This window comes from Vicia villosa, linkage group LG6, assembly GCF_029867415.1.
Source record: "Vicia villosa cultivar HV-30 ecotype Madison, WI linkage group LG6, Vvil1.0, whole genome shotgun sequence".
NCBI lineage: Eukaryota > Viridiplantae > Streptophyta > Magnoliopsida > Fabales > Fabaceae > Vicia > Vicia villosa.
Window position 1 is genome coordinate 140,980,741 of NC_081185.1, and position 16,563 is coordinate 140,997,303.

The following is a 16,563-nucleotide window of genomic DNA, read 5'->3' on the forward strand; positions in this document are numbered from 1 at the left end:
CCAATTCAAAAATATAATTATTATTTTATGAAAAAATAAAATTATTTAAGATTTTATAAGCAAATTTAATATATTTCGATTCATTTAATAATTAGTTTTTAAATAATATTGTAGGATAAAAAGACAATATATATATATATATATATATATATATATATATATATATATATATATATATATATATATATATATATATATATATATATATATATATATATATATATATATATATATATATATATATATATATATATATAAATGAAATATTTTAGCAAGCCCAAACTATCATAAGCAAATTAATTTGTTTAAATTGTGATCATAGTCTTAAGTTTTGGATAGAGAGATTAAAGTAATGATTAGAAAGTGCATGCATTTAAGAGACACCTACATATTTTAATACTAAACTTCCTATCTACTACAACATCATATTCTTATACACCTTAGAAATCTGTCTTACAAGCTAAGCCAAACAGAAAAACTAAGAAAAACTAAACCTATTCATTAACCATAATGCACTATTGGTTTGATATCATAATTTTTGCGTGCTTGCCTACAACTTAGTACATCGTCAATATACTGTTAAATAGATACTAGTAACAAAAGAGAAAATGTGAGAAAGAATGTAAGAGATATTATGAGAAAAATAAAGTCGATTTGATATTTTAATTAGTAGAATTGAAAGAAGTGAAAAATAGAACAGAAAGAGACGTGTTTATCTCCTATTTCTTATATTTCAATTGAGATGAAATAAAAATGTGGTAGAATTCATGTGTTTATTTTGTCTTCATAAATTCTTTCCTATCCAATCAAGAGAACTAGTGTAATATTTCTCTTCTCTTTCTCTCTTTGCTAACTTTCTTTTCTCTAACTCATTCAAACCAATCACACTTTTAAGTCACATTTTATAAATGCTCCTATTGATCGAAAAATATGGGTAGACAAGAATCACGCTATTGTTTTCAAATGTTTTCAAGAAAAGCAATAAAGCACATGCAACGTAATTGATTGTAAATCATTTGTTCCTTGCTTAGGAGTACTTTCTTTGACTAGAAACCACCCAGTTTTCAATTTTATACTCCAATATTAAAAGTTTATAAAGTAAACTAATGACCATTATAAAGTAAACTAATGACCATTGTGAATGTATACTTAAGAAAATAATGTTTCTTTCGAAAAGTTGTTAGTTTTGTTGAATAGAAATAGAAAAGAATTGAAACTTGTGAAGAATCAAGAGCAATGTTTTAAAAATTGGACCGGACATTAAACCGGTGAGGGTACTGGGTCACTGGTTTATTGGTCGAACTACTGGGTCACTGGTCGAACTGCATGACTAAACCGGGTTAAACCGGATAACTCGGTTGAATAGACCGGTCTTTATAACAAAATTATATAGGTGTAAAATTTGTCGAACCGGATGATTCAGTCCCTACAAAATATAACTAGTACTTTAATTTTTTGAAAACATCATATTATAAAAAAATTCACAAATTCACAATTTAAATTCAAATTTTACACATAAGTATCACACACAATCAAATAGTACATAATTATAAAATATAAACAAAAGTTTAATCGCAACATAATTTAATTGAATAATTTATAACAAAATAATTCCATTGTCTACTAAATTTAATTTCAATAAAAGAAAAATTGTTTCAATGTTGGATCTCCTTCTTCAATATCAAAATTATCTACAAAATCAATCGCATCTATGACCATTTTTTATTTTATTTTTTATTTTTAATTAAAATAGTCAAAATGACATTGTTTTAATTTTTTAAAATTAAAAAAAATTAAAAAAATTTAAAAATGCATTTAAACCACCGGTTCACAAGAACCGCCGATTTTCCCGGTTTTAGCGGTTTACACCGGTTTTGACCGGTTCACACCGGTTCAATGACATTCCCGATCCAGTTATTGAACCAGACCGGTTACCTGGCCGATTCGACCGGTCCGGTCCGATTTTTAAAACACTGATCAAGAGTGCATGAGTTTATTTATGCTCTTGTGTTGTGTTGTCTCTCTCTATCAAAAATTCAAACTAATTCATTTAATGCATGTTATAGTACTTTTTTGTTTTGTCGACGCCGAAATTTGTTAGAGAAAGCCTTGTTTATCGTTGTAACTAATAACAGCATCAAATTCAACAAGTAGACAAAAATTGACCAAGGTGGGTGGCTCCAAAAAACAATGCAATCAAGATTATGTTTTGTTCGTTTCTCATTCCTATAAATTAGGCTTTGGGTGCTTTGATTCTTCACTAATTAATGAGAGGGAAGACAATTCTTTCCCACTAGAATAACACACTTTTCCTCCCTTAATCCCAATATACTATACTCATTTCCTTAACATATCTAAAAACACACTCCATTCCTTTTCTCAACATATGAAATAAAGTTATGTTTCACAATTAGGATTGATTAAAAACAAATGAAAATAGAGCGTATCAAATATAATGTATTTCATTCCATTCCATAATTTTTTTTATCATCTTTTATACATTTTGATTTGAGTAGAATGACAAAATTGCTCTATTCTATTATGAAGTACTCAAATAATGAAATGAGATATTTATTTCATTCTGGTCCATTCCGCTCTATTCCATCTTGCTCCGCTTCATTTCGTTATGTACTTTTTATTGTATCTAAACATAATCTTAAGTTATAAATAATAATAAAAATTGATATTTTTCATACGAAGGTCAGTCAATTGCTCTGATATTTCTATATATTTTTTTCTTTCCATTTATTTATACTAGCGTTCAAAAAGACACTCACATGTCCGTCTGTCTGCTTTCTTTAGCGTGCAAGCGGGTAAAATTATAAACGGTTTTTTTATGTCTGGATTTTTACTTTTATTTTAATTATTTATAAAAAAAATAGAATGAAAGAGGTTTGAAAACCGTCCTATAACATCTAGTAAAAAAGAAGTGGGAGTTAAAGACAACATCTAAAAAAGGTATAATTGAAAACAAAATTGACTATACAAAAACTACGTTCTGCCTTTATATATAGATTCTGCCTTTATATATAAATATAGATTATTAATTATTTAAGTATTTACTACTTAAATTATTAATCAATTTAATAAGTGGCAAAATTAGAAAAAAAAACTTAAATAATAAAAAAAAACAAGTTTTTTTAAAATGTGTGTATTGAACGTATTTGATTAAAAAAAATTTATTTAAAATTCTTAAAGAGTGTTCCGATGAAAGTCATTAGCATTTTCTTTAAAGATTAAAATATAAAATTCAGGTTAAATTATAATTTTAATCTCCCGATTTATGCGATTTACGAAATTAGTCTTTCTATTCTAAATTCAAACAATTTTGGTTATTCTATTTTAAATTCAAATAGTTATAGTCTCCCTCTCACGTTTTTTTCCAAAGAAAAGTGATGAGATTTTCGTTTTTTAGCTTATATATTTATCTACAAAATAAAATAATAGGTTTATATACGATGAGTTGTCATATTTTACAAGTAACTTGTCATTTAAAAAATGAGAAGTGATGAAAACAATTTTTTATCGTTAATTTTAAATACAAAAGTATGAGAAGAAGTCAAAACTGTTTAAATTCAAAATAGAGAGAGCAAAACTGTTTAAATTTAAAATAAAGGGGACTGATTTCATGAATCAAATAAAATATGGGGACCAAAACTAGAATTAAGTCTAAAATTAATTATTTAACAATTTTTTCTATTTAATTAATTTAGATATTAATGAAATTATTAATAACATAAAATTTATTGAAACTTATAATATTTTACTTAATAAATATTTTCTGCAATTAAAAGATAATCATTTTATAAGTATAGACCACGTTGTATTTGTTCTAGCCTTAATTGTTTTTATTATAGGCTCGTCGTTCCAATTTGACATTGGAAACGAAGATTTTAATCCGTTTGCTTAAGTAAAAGCTTTTTACCCTTCAATGGCGTATTCTTTCAACATGCTTCGTCTTCATGCTTCAGTTTCGTGCTTCGTCCTTTAAAGTTTCGTTCTCCTACCTTCGTCTTCGTCTACAGGTCTTTCAGCGTTTGATTTAGGAATGAAAATGTAACCCTAATTTTATAGGGGATAAACAATAACATATTAGACATTTGTGCCGACTAGACCAGTCAATCATTAAAAATGAAAGATTATGTGTGCCAAGTATCACTAGGGGGCCAAACATACGAAATCTTTACATTAAAAGGGGGATAAATTTTTTTTTTACCGGGGGTGTTAAATAGAATCTCGCTAACATTACAAGGGTGAAAAATGTATTTAACCCTTTTTTAAAATGTTTTTGAAAGATGTTATCTAATGCTTTTGTGTTTTATTAATGAATAAGGATTCAATGAGAATTTACTTTGAGGTGGATTTGAATTTTCAGTAATTGAAGACATGCAAAAACTGTTGATTAAGACCACACCTGAATGGAGAGTTACGAAATCTAAGAAAAATAAAGCATCGTACCACATACATATCAACTAAGGATGATAATCTAGATTTACAATATGATTGGGAGCAGTTAAGAATTATTTAGATGTCTCGTGTATGCTAAAGATCATGGAAAATATTGGAGATGTGATTGTTTGGATTATTGCAGTGTATTAGGTCCTTAAACAGTATTTTGTTTTTGTGTTGCTAGCGTACTTTTGTTGAAGTGATATTCGGTTGTAATCAAATAGTTTAATTAATATATATGTTGCAATTAATATAAAGAACAAAATAACATCTGAATGATAATGAATTTTATTAAAATATAATAACTCTAAAAAATACACGTGTCTAATTAGAATTGCTTCCAACATTGAGACAAAATTTCCAAGTATGATCTGTAAGACGATATAGTCCATGTTTTCTTCCGTGTTTATCAGCAATGTACATTTTTGTTCTAATTCGAGTGTTGTTTGTGCAACCTTTCTTGTTCCTACACATGTTTTTATTATGGCGTATTATAATCCTTTGATGAATAAGTCAATATTTGTTATTGGGTGAAAATAAAAAGTTTTCATTGTAGACCCCAAATATGTTTACAACTTTGTAAATGCCTGGCATATGCACAAAAGCATTGTGGCATAAATATATACATGTTGTAATGATATCTGAGTAAGGCACACGTTAAAACTTGAAATTTTCCACAATTGTAGGTCAAAATTATGATCTAGTTTTGAACACCGAAACAATAGTTTTCTTGGTCAAATTTTGGTACAAGGAGAGTGTTGGATTTGTGACTTTCTTCTTTCATCACATTCATGCAATTTTTAGTGAAAATTGGCTAAATTGTAACATTGTACTCTATTGAAAACCTATAATCCCAAACAAAGCTTGCAACCTATACTAGGTCAGCCTCACCAACATTGAGATGGGCAAGTTATGGGTGCCTTTAAAGACAAAGTTCATTGACTCGTTAAGGTTTATTTTCATATGACCTCATCTCTGACGTGTCTCTCACCAAGGTGCACATTCATACACTATGTATCAATGCTCCTAGTAACTCTCCCCCAACATGAACTACATCAAATGATCTTTTCTATTGTTCTACTTGAATATTGTCAACCCACCTTTAAGTTTTTGAGTGTTCAAATCATTTTTTTTTGCGGTGATACTAGAAGGTTGAATAGTTTAATGTATACATTGTATTATCAAAATAGTTAATATAAATGTAGAAATATAAGTGGAGTTTGTAGTGGTAATGATAAATAAAGATCATTATACATATTAACTACTTTTTTTCTACAAAAACCGTTGTCTTTGATCTCCCACATAAATTATGAGTATTATATTTGATACAATACACATGTGAATATAAAGGATTTCGCCAACCATATTCAAAATTATTATATGCATTTTTTTATCAATTCATTTTTGTCTAAAATCAAATAAAGGTTGGTTTAGGGTGTAACATCAATACTCATATTGTTTAGAAAGAAACTTCAACCACCCATGTCTTACCTTCAATTATGACGAAAGCTATTGAAAAAATATTGACGTTACTATCTTGTTTGACCTCCATCAATAGTGTTCCTTTGTACTTACTGTATAACCACATTCCATTAATTTTAACAGCGAGTTTGTTATTTCAAAACATCTAATGCATGGTTTTAATGCCCATAATAGTCAGTGGTAGATTTTGGCACCATTAACACATTTGTCATCATTTTTATACGCAGAATATGTATATATTACTACCACAATACCAAAAACCTATTTTTCTATTGCCAACAACCATTCTAGAAGTTAAGTGTATGTTGCCTCCAAGTTACAATAGACTTCTTCAACTAGTTTATTCATCTCTATTAATGCTTTCTTGTACGAGGATTTGTAATTGAATTCTAAACGAACGTGAGCGATAATATTACTAGCTTTTCTTCATGAATATTTATCCGCAAGAGGCTTAATTCTTTGACACGTGACATTTGAGCCAAACTTGCAATAATTTTGTGAAAGATATGTCATTGTGCTAATGTAGGGTGCATCAATACGTCCTATCTCCCACTTATCACTTCTCTTTCTATACGATACTCTTAAGCCAAACTTGCACGGTTCATTAACACACAGTCACATACCTCTATGAATCCTTAAGATTTACCTTATAATCTTGTTGACAGAGTAAAGCGACAAGCAAAAGATTGGAAGTATTTCATGTTTTACCGTCTCCACAGGTATCAGTGCGAGGGAAAGAATTTCGTTCAACAGTTTCAGTGTTTCTGAGTTTGGGTTGAATGAGTTTGAAATGGTAAGCTTATTAACAGAAAAAGAATTCATTCTTCGGAGAGTAGAGAACTCCCGGGTTTGCATTTCATTTGCCATATTAAATACTTAAACTTACTACTCAGTTGTACTCAACCTAAATCACTAGCCAATATCATCACATATCACTCACACATAGGTTATGTCTTAACGCAAAGTGAGATATCAACTGTTTTGATCTCGTCAGTGATGTCTCACGCAACTCAATCAACACGGAGGCAATAAGAGTCAATACCCAAAGTGAATACTAAACCTAAACCTATCTCTAGAGTCTAGGACCTAGCAAATATTCATCCAAGAACAAGATTTGAGAAGTTTATGTCTAAAACAACTAAATCCAAGCACAAAGCAAAATTAAGGATAAGCATCAATATTGATTTGTAAACTAAATTTTATACAACAACATGAGCAATAAATATACATAAAATCAAGGTAAAGTGACATATAAACTCCAACAAATAGAGATTACAAAGAGAAAGAAACCAAACATTTCTTGTTTTGTCAACACCAACCGATGAGAAATTCGACCTCATATCATCCAGATGCAAGCTCCATTGTTATTTTCTAAGCTCTCTAGACCAAAAAATGAAGGTTGATGGAGTTGAGAACAAATATCCCAAAACCATACCTTAAAAATGTGTGTTTTTGCCCTTAAAATGTGTTTCTATCCAAGAAATTTTGCCTGGCGACCAAACAGCTTGCCCAACGCTTAAAACAATATTTTTTTTCATGCTTTTGCACACTTCTGGGTCGCCTGTGACTCACCCAAGTGTGTCATGAACTTAATTAATTTGGAATTCTCCCAATTAATTTGGAATTTTCCCAAGTTTCATTATGTGTTAACACTTCTGTAGCTGCACCAACGGAAAAAACCAATTTTAAAATAAAAGAAAAATACTTCCTGAGGTACATCTATGGAAGCATGGAACATAAATGGAGTTTCATCGGATGACTAAGAGATTTAAGAGGTGGATTGAGATTTTCTCTTAATTTTAAAAATAAACTAAAATAAAAAAAATTTTAAATTATAATTAAATTTAAATAACGAATATTTTTATTCAAAATTATGAATGACTGAATTTTATATAGATTAAAAATCTCAAAAATTTTGTTGATTTTTTTATAAAAAAATTTATGTATGGAGTAATAATAAACCCAACAAAAAAAATCAAACCTCAAACTCAAAGATAACCCAAGCTATGTATCATTAACAGCAATGAAAAAGTTGATGCTTAATTTATGCATAGATCATCAACTGAGCAAGACACATAGAGATGTAGACATGACACTCCCAAGAAACAAGCAACCTTATCCAGCTAAAACTACACCGTATTAGAGTCTATCTATCTAGCCTTTCATTTTCCATTATAATGGGAAGATCGTACCCTGCAGAGCCTCTGCATTTTTATCAATCCTAATCATGAATCATGATTGTAACAGTAATTGATGAGTCTACTGTTTGTGGCAGCATCATAGTGTCATAGTGGGATGCCACGTGTAATCACCCTATTGCCTTAACACAAGACATTAATTGAGCAAAGAGGTAGAGCTACAACCTATATGCTAATGTAGCAGTCTTTGTCGTGTTCTTTTTCTATCATAGCGTGAAATTATTTATACCAGCATGTTATTGCTGTTGTTGTGAGTTTGTTGGTAAAAAAGATGCCAAGCTCAAGCACTCTTTGACAAAATACTTTGGCTTACCTTATCTTTGTTTGAATATTTTTCAGGAAAAAGTAAAATGAAAATTTTCTCCATAGGGATTTGTGAGCGATCAGAATATGCTATTTTATCATGATGATCTTATTCATATTCGGTGGAGGTGTGAAGTGAAGATTGAAGACTCCTTTCCGTTTCATACAATAAAGTTGTTAACTTGTTGATGATATCCAAACTATACAAGAAAAAAAAAATTCATGAGTTTTGTCATTTATTTCATAATGTCGACCTTGGTTCGGTTTTAACTAGTAGTTTGGAAGTAAAAAAAATATTCAACCTAAAAAAATAAAATTATATATGATTTGATATTTTTTAATTAGGGAGAAGTAAGGCCCATGAACAAAATTACATATTTACAATTTTTTTATAGAGGTTGATTTGGTTTAAATAAGTTATTACAAGTATATGATATGATTTGATCAATTTAATATAAGGGAAATAATATATTGACATCTCAACATATATTTATATAGTATACATTATGCAAATATATTAATTTTGTTCTTATAATTCACTTAACAAATAAGAGGAATTTGGTCATTTCGAATTGAGTATCAGGTTAACTCAAAATCAAACAAAGATACATTCTCTCTCTCTCTGAACTCAAACAACACCATCTCCCTCTCACAACTTAAGCGATGTCCTCTATCATCGATAGTGCTCTCTCTCGACAATGTGATCTCTCATCGATGATGCTCTTTCTCAACGAATGAAGGAAGCCTCTTTCCTCTCTCACCAACCGACGACGTGAAGCCATTCCTCTCATCACTCAAGGACGATACTGTTGCCCTTTCACTAAACGAAGGAATAACTTCTCTCTCAAGGTTAGATGTTCTTCATTATTGTGATTTCTTCCCTCCCTTTATTCCCTTTTCTCTATTCCTTTTTTATTTGTTGTTAATTCTGTTGTTTAAAGAGGAAAATTGAAAGAGGAATAAGGTTTAGGGTTTATTCTTTCAAATTGAAAGAGGTATACCTGTAACCATTTAAATGTCTTTATTTTTCTGTCTTGGTGTGTTAAGGGTTAAGGTTTATCAGCTTTAGTTATTGGATATATCTAAAAACTCCTCAATCTCAGGTTGTTGTATTGATTATGTTTTTATTTGGTTTTGTTTTATTATTAGCTTGAGTGATTTATTGATAAAACTATGACATCATCAAGAAATGGAAACGAAACTGAAGTAAGTAAGAAGTATATGCACAGTTCATTATTTGTTTTGTTATTCTAGTTGGATTGTGGCATCTTATTTATCAGTGAAGTTAATAACGTTTTTTTTTCATAAATTTAAGGTATAGATGAGGCATAGCTGTTTCCCGGTGAATTTGAGCAATATCAACGAAAGCTTAACAACAACTCAACGTGCCTATATCGAATGCACCTCATTCAAATGGGTGTTGGATAATTTTAACAACTTCTCAATCTCTGATGGTTTATTATGGGAGTTAGTAAATAGATGAGACGTACGTAGTAGGGGATTTAGGGTTAGGGATATGATAGTTTCCTATATTTAGGTTGATGTTTATTTTGCTCTTGGATTGCCTATTGTAGGTAAGTCTCTAGTAGTAGAAGAACACAAACAATGTGAAACATTAGGTCTATTTAAAAGGGCTAAGATAATCGTTGTCAATATTTGCAAACAACATCGTTTTCACAAGCATATATTATTTAATTTTGTTAGACTTTACATATTACTCTCATTTGCGGAGTTTTTTCCCCAAAAATGGAGAATAAGGTATTTACGAGATTTATTAAGAAATTGGATGATTTGAATTCACTTGATACAAATAGTTGGGGTCGATTTATTTATAACTTTGTGGTTTCTGGTTTATGTGAGTCTTTGGTTGTGTTGAAGGAGGAAAAAAACAAGGCACATAGACATTTATATGGGTGTGCTTCCATATTGCAAGTATATGTATTATATAAATTTATAGTACCATCTTCTATTTTGAAACTTTTAATTTACATCTTCTAATAATTACATCTATTTTGAAACTTTTAATTTACATCTTCTATTTCAACCACTTATCTTTAGGGAAACACTTGTTGTTCTAGGTTTTCTTTTCCACGTGTATTGAATTGGCCGATTATAAATTTGCAGAAGAAAAATATTGAAAAATTATTTGACAAAAATATGGTAAGATTTATGAAGTCAAGCTTCTCCAACTTTGTGTTTTTGAAGAAGACAATTTTAATTTCTCAAGATTATGCGCATGAATCAAAGGATGAACAAAAGCATCATGAGCCAAAGCTATGGAATCAATACTTGTATCTCAAGCAATATTGTCAAAGATGAACTTGGACCTCTTTAGAGCTTGATCATCATCTTCTAGGTACAAGTTGGAAACCCATTTTTATGCTATACTATAAGTGCTCAGAAATATGTTGTTAATTTCATCCAAATGCATAAATTGTTTCAAAACATCATGGCATTTGCATACAAATAATTTTTATAAGTATTTTTCAATTTTATAGCACGTGTAACCGGTTACACCAATTAGTTAACTGACTACATCAACACAAAATTGATTTTTTTTCTCCAGAAATTGTATCAGGTGTAACCGGTTACACCTTTTGGCTAACCAATTACACATACGAAAAATTCAAATTTCAGGTATTACTTCAGCTGTAACCGGTTACTATGATGTGTTAACCAGTTATCACTGAAGCAGTGACACTTTTTGGTTAAAAAATCTGATTCTAATGTATTTCAAACTTCATTCATCAATCAATGTATAGATTCATCATATTACACTCTTTCATAATAGTATGATGTATGTATAAATACTCTATGTTTCAGATTTTGACTCTTTCTATTCAATTCAAACTCATTTTCTTTCAAAGTTCAAAACAAGTGCTTTGTGTCATAAACCTTTGTGTGAAATTTACTACATTAAATTTTATTGTACCATTCAAAGTTTTAATATTACTTCTGAGCACTTGTATAACATATTGTGAATTGCTTACTTGAAAGGGAAAATCAATTCTAGTAATTGATATACATCTCACATATTTAAACTTATTATTAAAAATTCAGAATTGTATTTGTATACCTTGGTGTCCAGACTGTTGGAAGCAAGAGAGTGGAAAAGGAGAGGATTGCTCTCTTTTCTACTTGGTTGAATCATAAGGTGATTTGCATTAGTGTTTTGGTTAGTTACTTGTGTATTGATATTAGGATTAGGCTTGTACATGGTTCTAACACTACTTAAATCTCTTAGGGTGTGTTTGTTTCAAGTTTAGAAATAAGATTCCCGGGAATACATGAATAAAAAAAGTGTATACCCATGTTTGTTACAAGATTGAAAATAATTATTCCTAGGTATAAAGATTCCAAGGAAAAAAATAACTTCCCATAACTTCTCATATTCCCATGAAATTATTCCCATATAAAAGAATGTGAATGTGGATTCCAATGAAATCTTATAAACTTTTTATAAAAAATTAATTAAAACTATACATTTTCCTAAGAATATCAAAATGTTTGCCAAGCAACTTTTTAAAATTATTCCTTGGAATAAATTTCCTATCTTTACTTTCCCGGGTAAATATTTCCTGGGAATAAGTTATGATTCCGTGAAACAAACGCCCCCTTACATGTTGTAAGAGGACTAGACGTACTCTCGGACTGTGACAGGAAATAGTATAATCCCTCTGTGTTCTTTATTTTTATGCCTTTATCGCTTTCATCACTTAACCATAAACCATACAAATAATAATACTTATCTCTAAAAACCAGAAAAATTTAAAAGTATATAATTCACCCCCTCTTTGGTGCACTTCATACTTACAATTGGCATTAGAGCGAGTTATAGGTAGCATGTTCTTAAAGATCCATAATGGCTTATGCAAATGCAAATCTAGTTTTTATAGACGGTGGTAGCAATAACAAGCCTTCATGGTTCTATGGTGAATACTTTGACTTTTGGAAAATCCGTATGAAGCCTTATCTAGAGGCACAAGGAGATGGAATATGGGATGTTGTTGATAATTGTCCGGTTATCCTTACTAGTGTTGTTAATGGCGTTGGTACACCCAAAATCAACAGTGCTTGGGACGAAGATGACTAAAAGAAAAGACTATATAACAAGAAAGCTATAGACTTGCTTCAAGGAACACTTATCAATGATGAGTTCTTTCGTCTTTCACAATGCACTACGAAAAAGAAAATATGGGATACATTGGTGGAAATTCATAAAGGAACCGCTGAAGTTAAAAGGTCAAGATTGAACACCTTGAGTCAAGAATACGAGTTATTTAGAATGCAGCCCGAAGAATCAATCATTGACTTGCAGAAAAGATTCGTTCATTTGACAAATCATTTGATAACACTTGGTAAGACTTTTTTAATAATGAACTTAATCTTAAAGTTCTTAGATCTTTAACCAGGGAATGACAACCAAAATTAACGCTGATATCTGAAAATAAAAGTCTATCCACTATGACGTCCACAACGTTGATCGGACAACTTTAAGAATATGAGACAAAACATGGAAGACTATAAAAGTATGAGAATCAAGAGAAGAAATTCTAAGGTATCGCTTTAAAGGTTAATTCAAAGGAAGTTGAAAAGGAAGATGCTCTAGAAGAAGAGGAGAACTCCATGCTTCTTGTATAAAGGTTAGGCAAATGGTTAGGTAATATTGAGAATTCTAACTTTGTGAAGAAGAAGCAATTTTTAAATAAGAAAGAAGCCTCTACTTCAACACAAAATGTAACTTTCTATGAATGTGGGAAACAAGGATACATAAAAACGGATTGTCCAAAACTTTCAAAGAAAAATAGTTTCAAAAGAAGAAAGGAGTCAAATCCTAAAAACATTGCATGGGATGATAATGAAGTAAGTTCATCATCCGATTCGGAAAGCGAATAATGTGTAAATCTTGCATTAATGGTATCACACCATTTCGATGATGAAGAAGATGTTAGTAATGAAATATTTTCTTATAATGATAATGCACAAGGTGCTATAGATGAATTACTCAATGAATGTAAAATCCTGTATAAAATAGTGTCAACACAAAAGAAACAAATTTTATCTCTTGAAGAAAATATTGACACCGTGCAAAAATATTTTGAAGTTGAAAAACAACATTATGTTGACAAAGAAAAATAGAATATTACATGCAAAGAGTGTGATTCACTTTCTTTTCAAATTGTCCAATTGAAAAGAGTTTTTGAATGATATGAAAAATGACAAATTGGATTGGACAATGTCCTTAGTCAACAAAGATACTCCAATGATAAAAGTGGACTTGGTTATTGTAAACTTGATAAATCAAATACTAGTAAAACTATATTAGTTAAGGAAAGTGATCAATCCAGAACGAAGAAGATGAAGTTATTGTTGAAGTTAACTGGAACCAAAAGGGCTACAACAAACCTATAACGGCTAAGACATAAGCTATTATTAACTTTCTCTCGGTGGCTTGCCTCATAGGGATGACTAAGCTTCAGATCCACACTGATTTGTTTAGAGATTGTGGAGAGAGTGATTAGGAAGCGAAGAGATGGAGATGTAGGCGCTCAAAAAGGAGATCGTACTCACATAGGGTACCAAATAAAGCTTACCATCGAAATCCTAGATGGTTTTGATTCTTGATGCATTAAACATATTAGCAAGCTTAGGAACCACAAGGCCTATATACAAGCCCGATTAGTGATACACAATAAATATCAGTTCATCCTCAAAAAGCCCAACACAAATGTAACTAAAGCCTTTATTAGCATTTTTCGATTAAGAGATTAATTGTTATGCACTGTCAATGTAAAACTTTTTACATCGTCAATCCATCATAATCATTCGTTTGTGTTACTTTACATGTGATTATAATAAAAATAAAACTTTTCTAACAAATCAATGAATATAATTAACTGACTATGTAAAATATCTTTATACTATTCATGAATTTCAATTAAATTCTATTGTTGATTGATATATCTTTCATTTTTTTTTTTTTACGAAATGATGTTGCCAAAACTGGGTAAATTTTGAAATTCAACTAAATGAACATTGATCTCATTCTCTTATTAATAGGGTCGCCTAAGCATGAATACACACAAAGACACTCCACTTTATTTATTTCTTATAACCTTTTTTGATTTTGTCTCTCTTATCAATAAAAAATTAAATTTATTACATAATTAATGTATTTGACTTTTAAATAGATTTAGTATATTAATTTATTAATATTTTTTTATTTATAATAGTAATGACGGAAAAGAATATTTTAATTATAAAGTATTCAGTTTAACCATAATTTGTCCCTAGTAACAATTGAAAAGTTGGTTCCTCTATTTCAATTAAGTTTTTTTTTAAAAATTTAATTTATGTTTGATTTTGCAACGACAAATTTTTTAAGTGAACGCTTATTTAAAATTGATTTTATTTAAAAATGAGTTAAAAATTAAAAATTTATATTTAAATAAATTTATATAATATTAAGTTAAATAATAAATTTTAAATGAGGACAAAACCCAACACTAACAATGAGGACAAAATTTTATATAGTTTATTAGTATAACAAATAGAATTAAGGAGTACAATATAATACACTTTAAAAAATGAGTAAATAAATCTAAATCGTAAATTGAACATGAGAAAAGGGGACAGAAAGCGACTACACTTATATTTGTAGGATTTTCACCACAAAACATCGAATTGACTTTTTCTAAATTTCCATAAACTTTCGGTTATGATTTGCTGAAATTGTTGCAGCAGTTTAAGGATAAAGTATAAAATTAATCCCTTTTGTTTCCTAACTTTTATGTATCTCTTAATTTCATACAAAGAAACTAGACATTACTTAATCATGTAAAAATATTTGATCATATAATATGATCCCCAAAACGTAAGTAGATGTGTTTGTCTTCCTTACGGTGTAAGAAAGAATTTATATATTACTTCTATCTTAATGCATTATCATTGTTGTTTTTCTTAATCCTTTTTCTTTTACATTGAAAATTTTCATTATAACATATATAATATATATTTTTAAATCCCTAAATACCGCTTACATATAAAAAGACACAAATAAATACTATCATATATATTACATAGATTTAAATGGCATGTTTTCTTTTAGAAATTAGATATATTCTACGCGCAATTGGAAAGATCAATCCCTCGAGTCAGGTGGAACTACAGTGGATGGCAAATTCTCATTAAAAAAAATTAACAATGTTGCGTGTTTAGAAGTATGATCGAATCTATAAGTTGTGATTAAATTGGAAGAGATCTTTTACGATCTCATCAAAGTACTCTTGAATACATGTTTTTCGTTTTCATATGAACTAGTAAATTAGAAAAAATAGACCAACAGAGATAAATTACAATTTAAATATTTGTCCTTTGACTCTCACTCAATATAGGAGATATAGGATTTTGGAGTCTAACCACCGATGGAGTTTTTACTTTTTATTGTAGTCTTTGTTTATCAAGTCCAGTTAGATCTTATTAATTGTTGTGTTTTCTCTCTTGATTGATAATCTTTTTCTCATTAAGATTAGTTGAAGTGGTAATTTTTTCTTGACAAGTTTTGCAAGATATGTTCCTTTCTAAAAAGAATCTTTTAAAATGAATGGTGATTGTTGACTTTATTAGAGCCTATTGTCCTTTGCGTGGAGGATTGATAGAGTCAGTCTCCCATTTGTTTATCAATTGTGAGATAGCCTCATTTATGTGTATGTGCGATATAGAATCTTTAAGTGGTTAGGATGATTAGTGGCTCTTCCTATGGATTTTAGACTGCTTTTTAGTGTTTTCTTTCTCTAGGTGGTATGGCAAAAACTAGGAATGATCTTGTTAGGATTTGACACTCTGTTGTTTTGACTACTTGGAACATTTAAAATGAGATTATCTTTTTCGGGTTATTTAAGAATTATAAAAGATATGGAGGAAATGTGCACCTTTCGGGATTTGACGTGGTATCATGGTAGATTAGTTGCAAACATATGTTCTTTCTCTAACTGGCTTAAGAACCCTATTATTTATCTTAACTAATAGTGGTTTGAGAGTTTATGGATTGGATCTAATGTTTAATAGTGGTTCATTTACTTTTCTAGGAGGTCTTTCTTTATACTTCATGGTCTTTCTGGTCTTTCTGGCT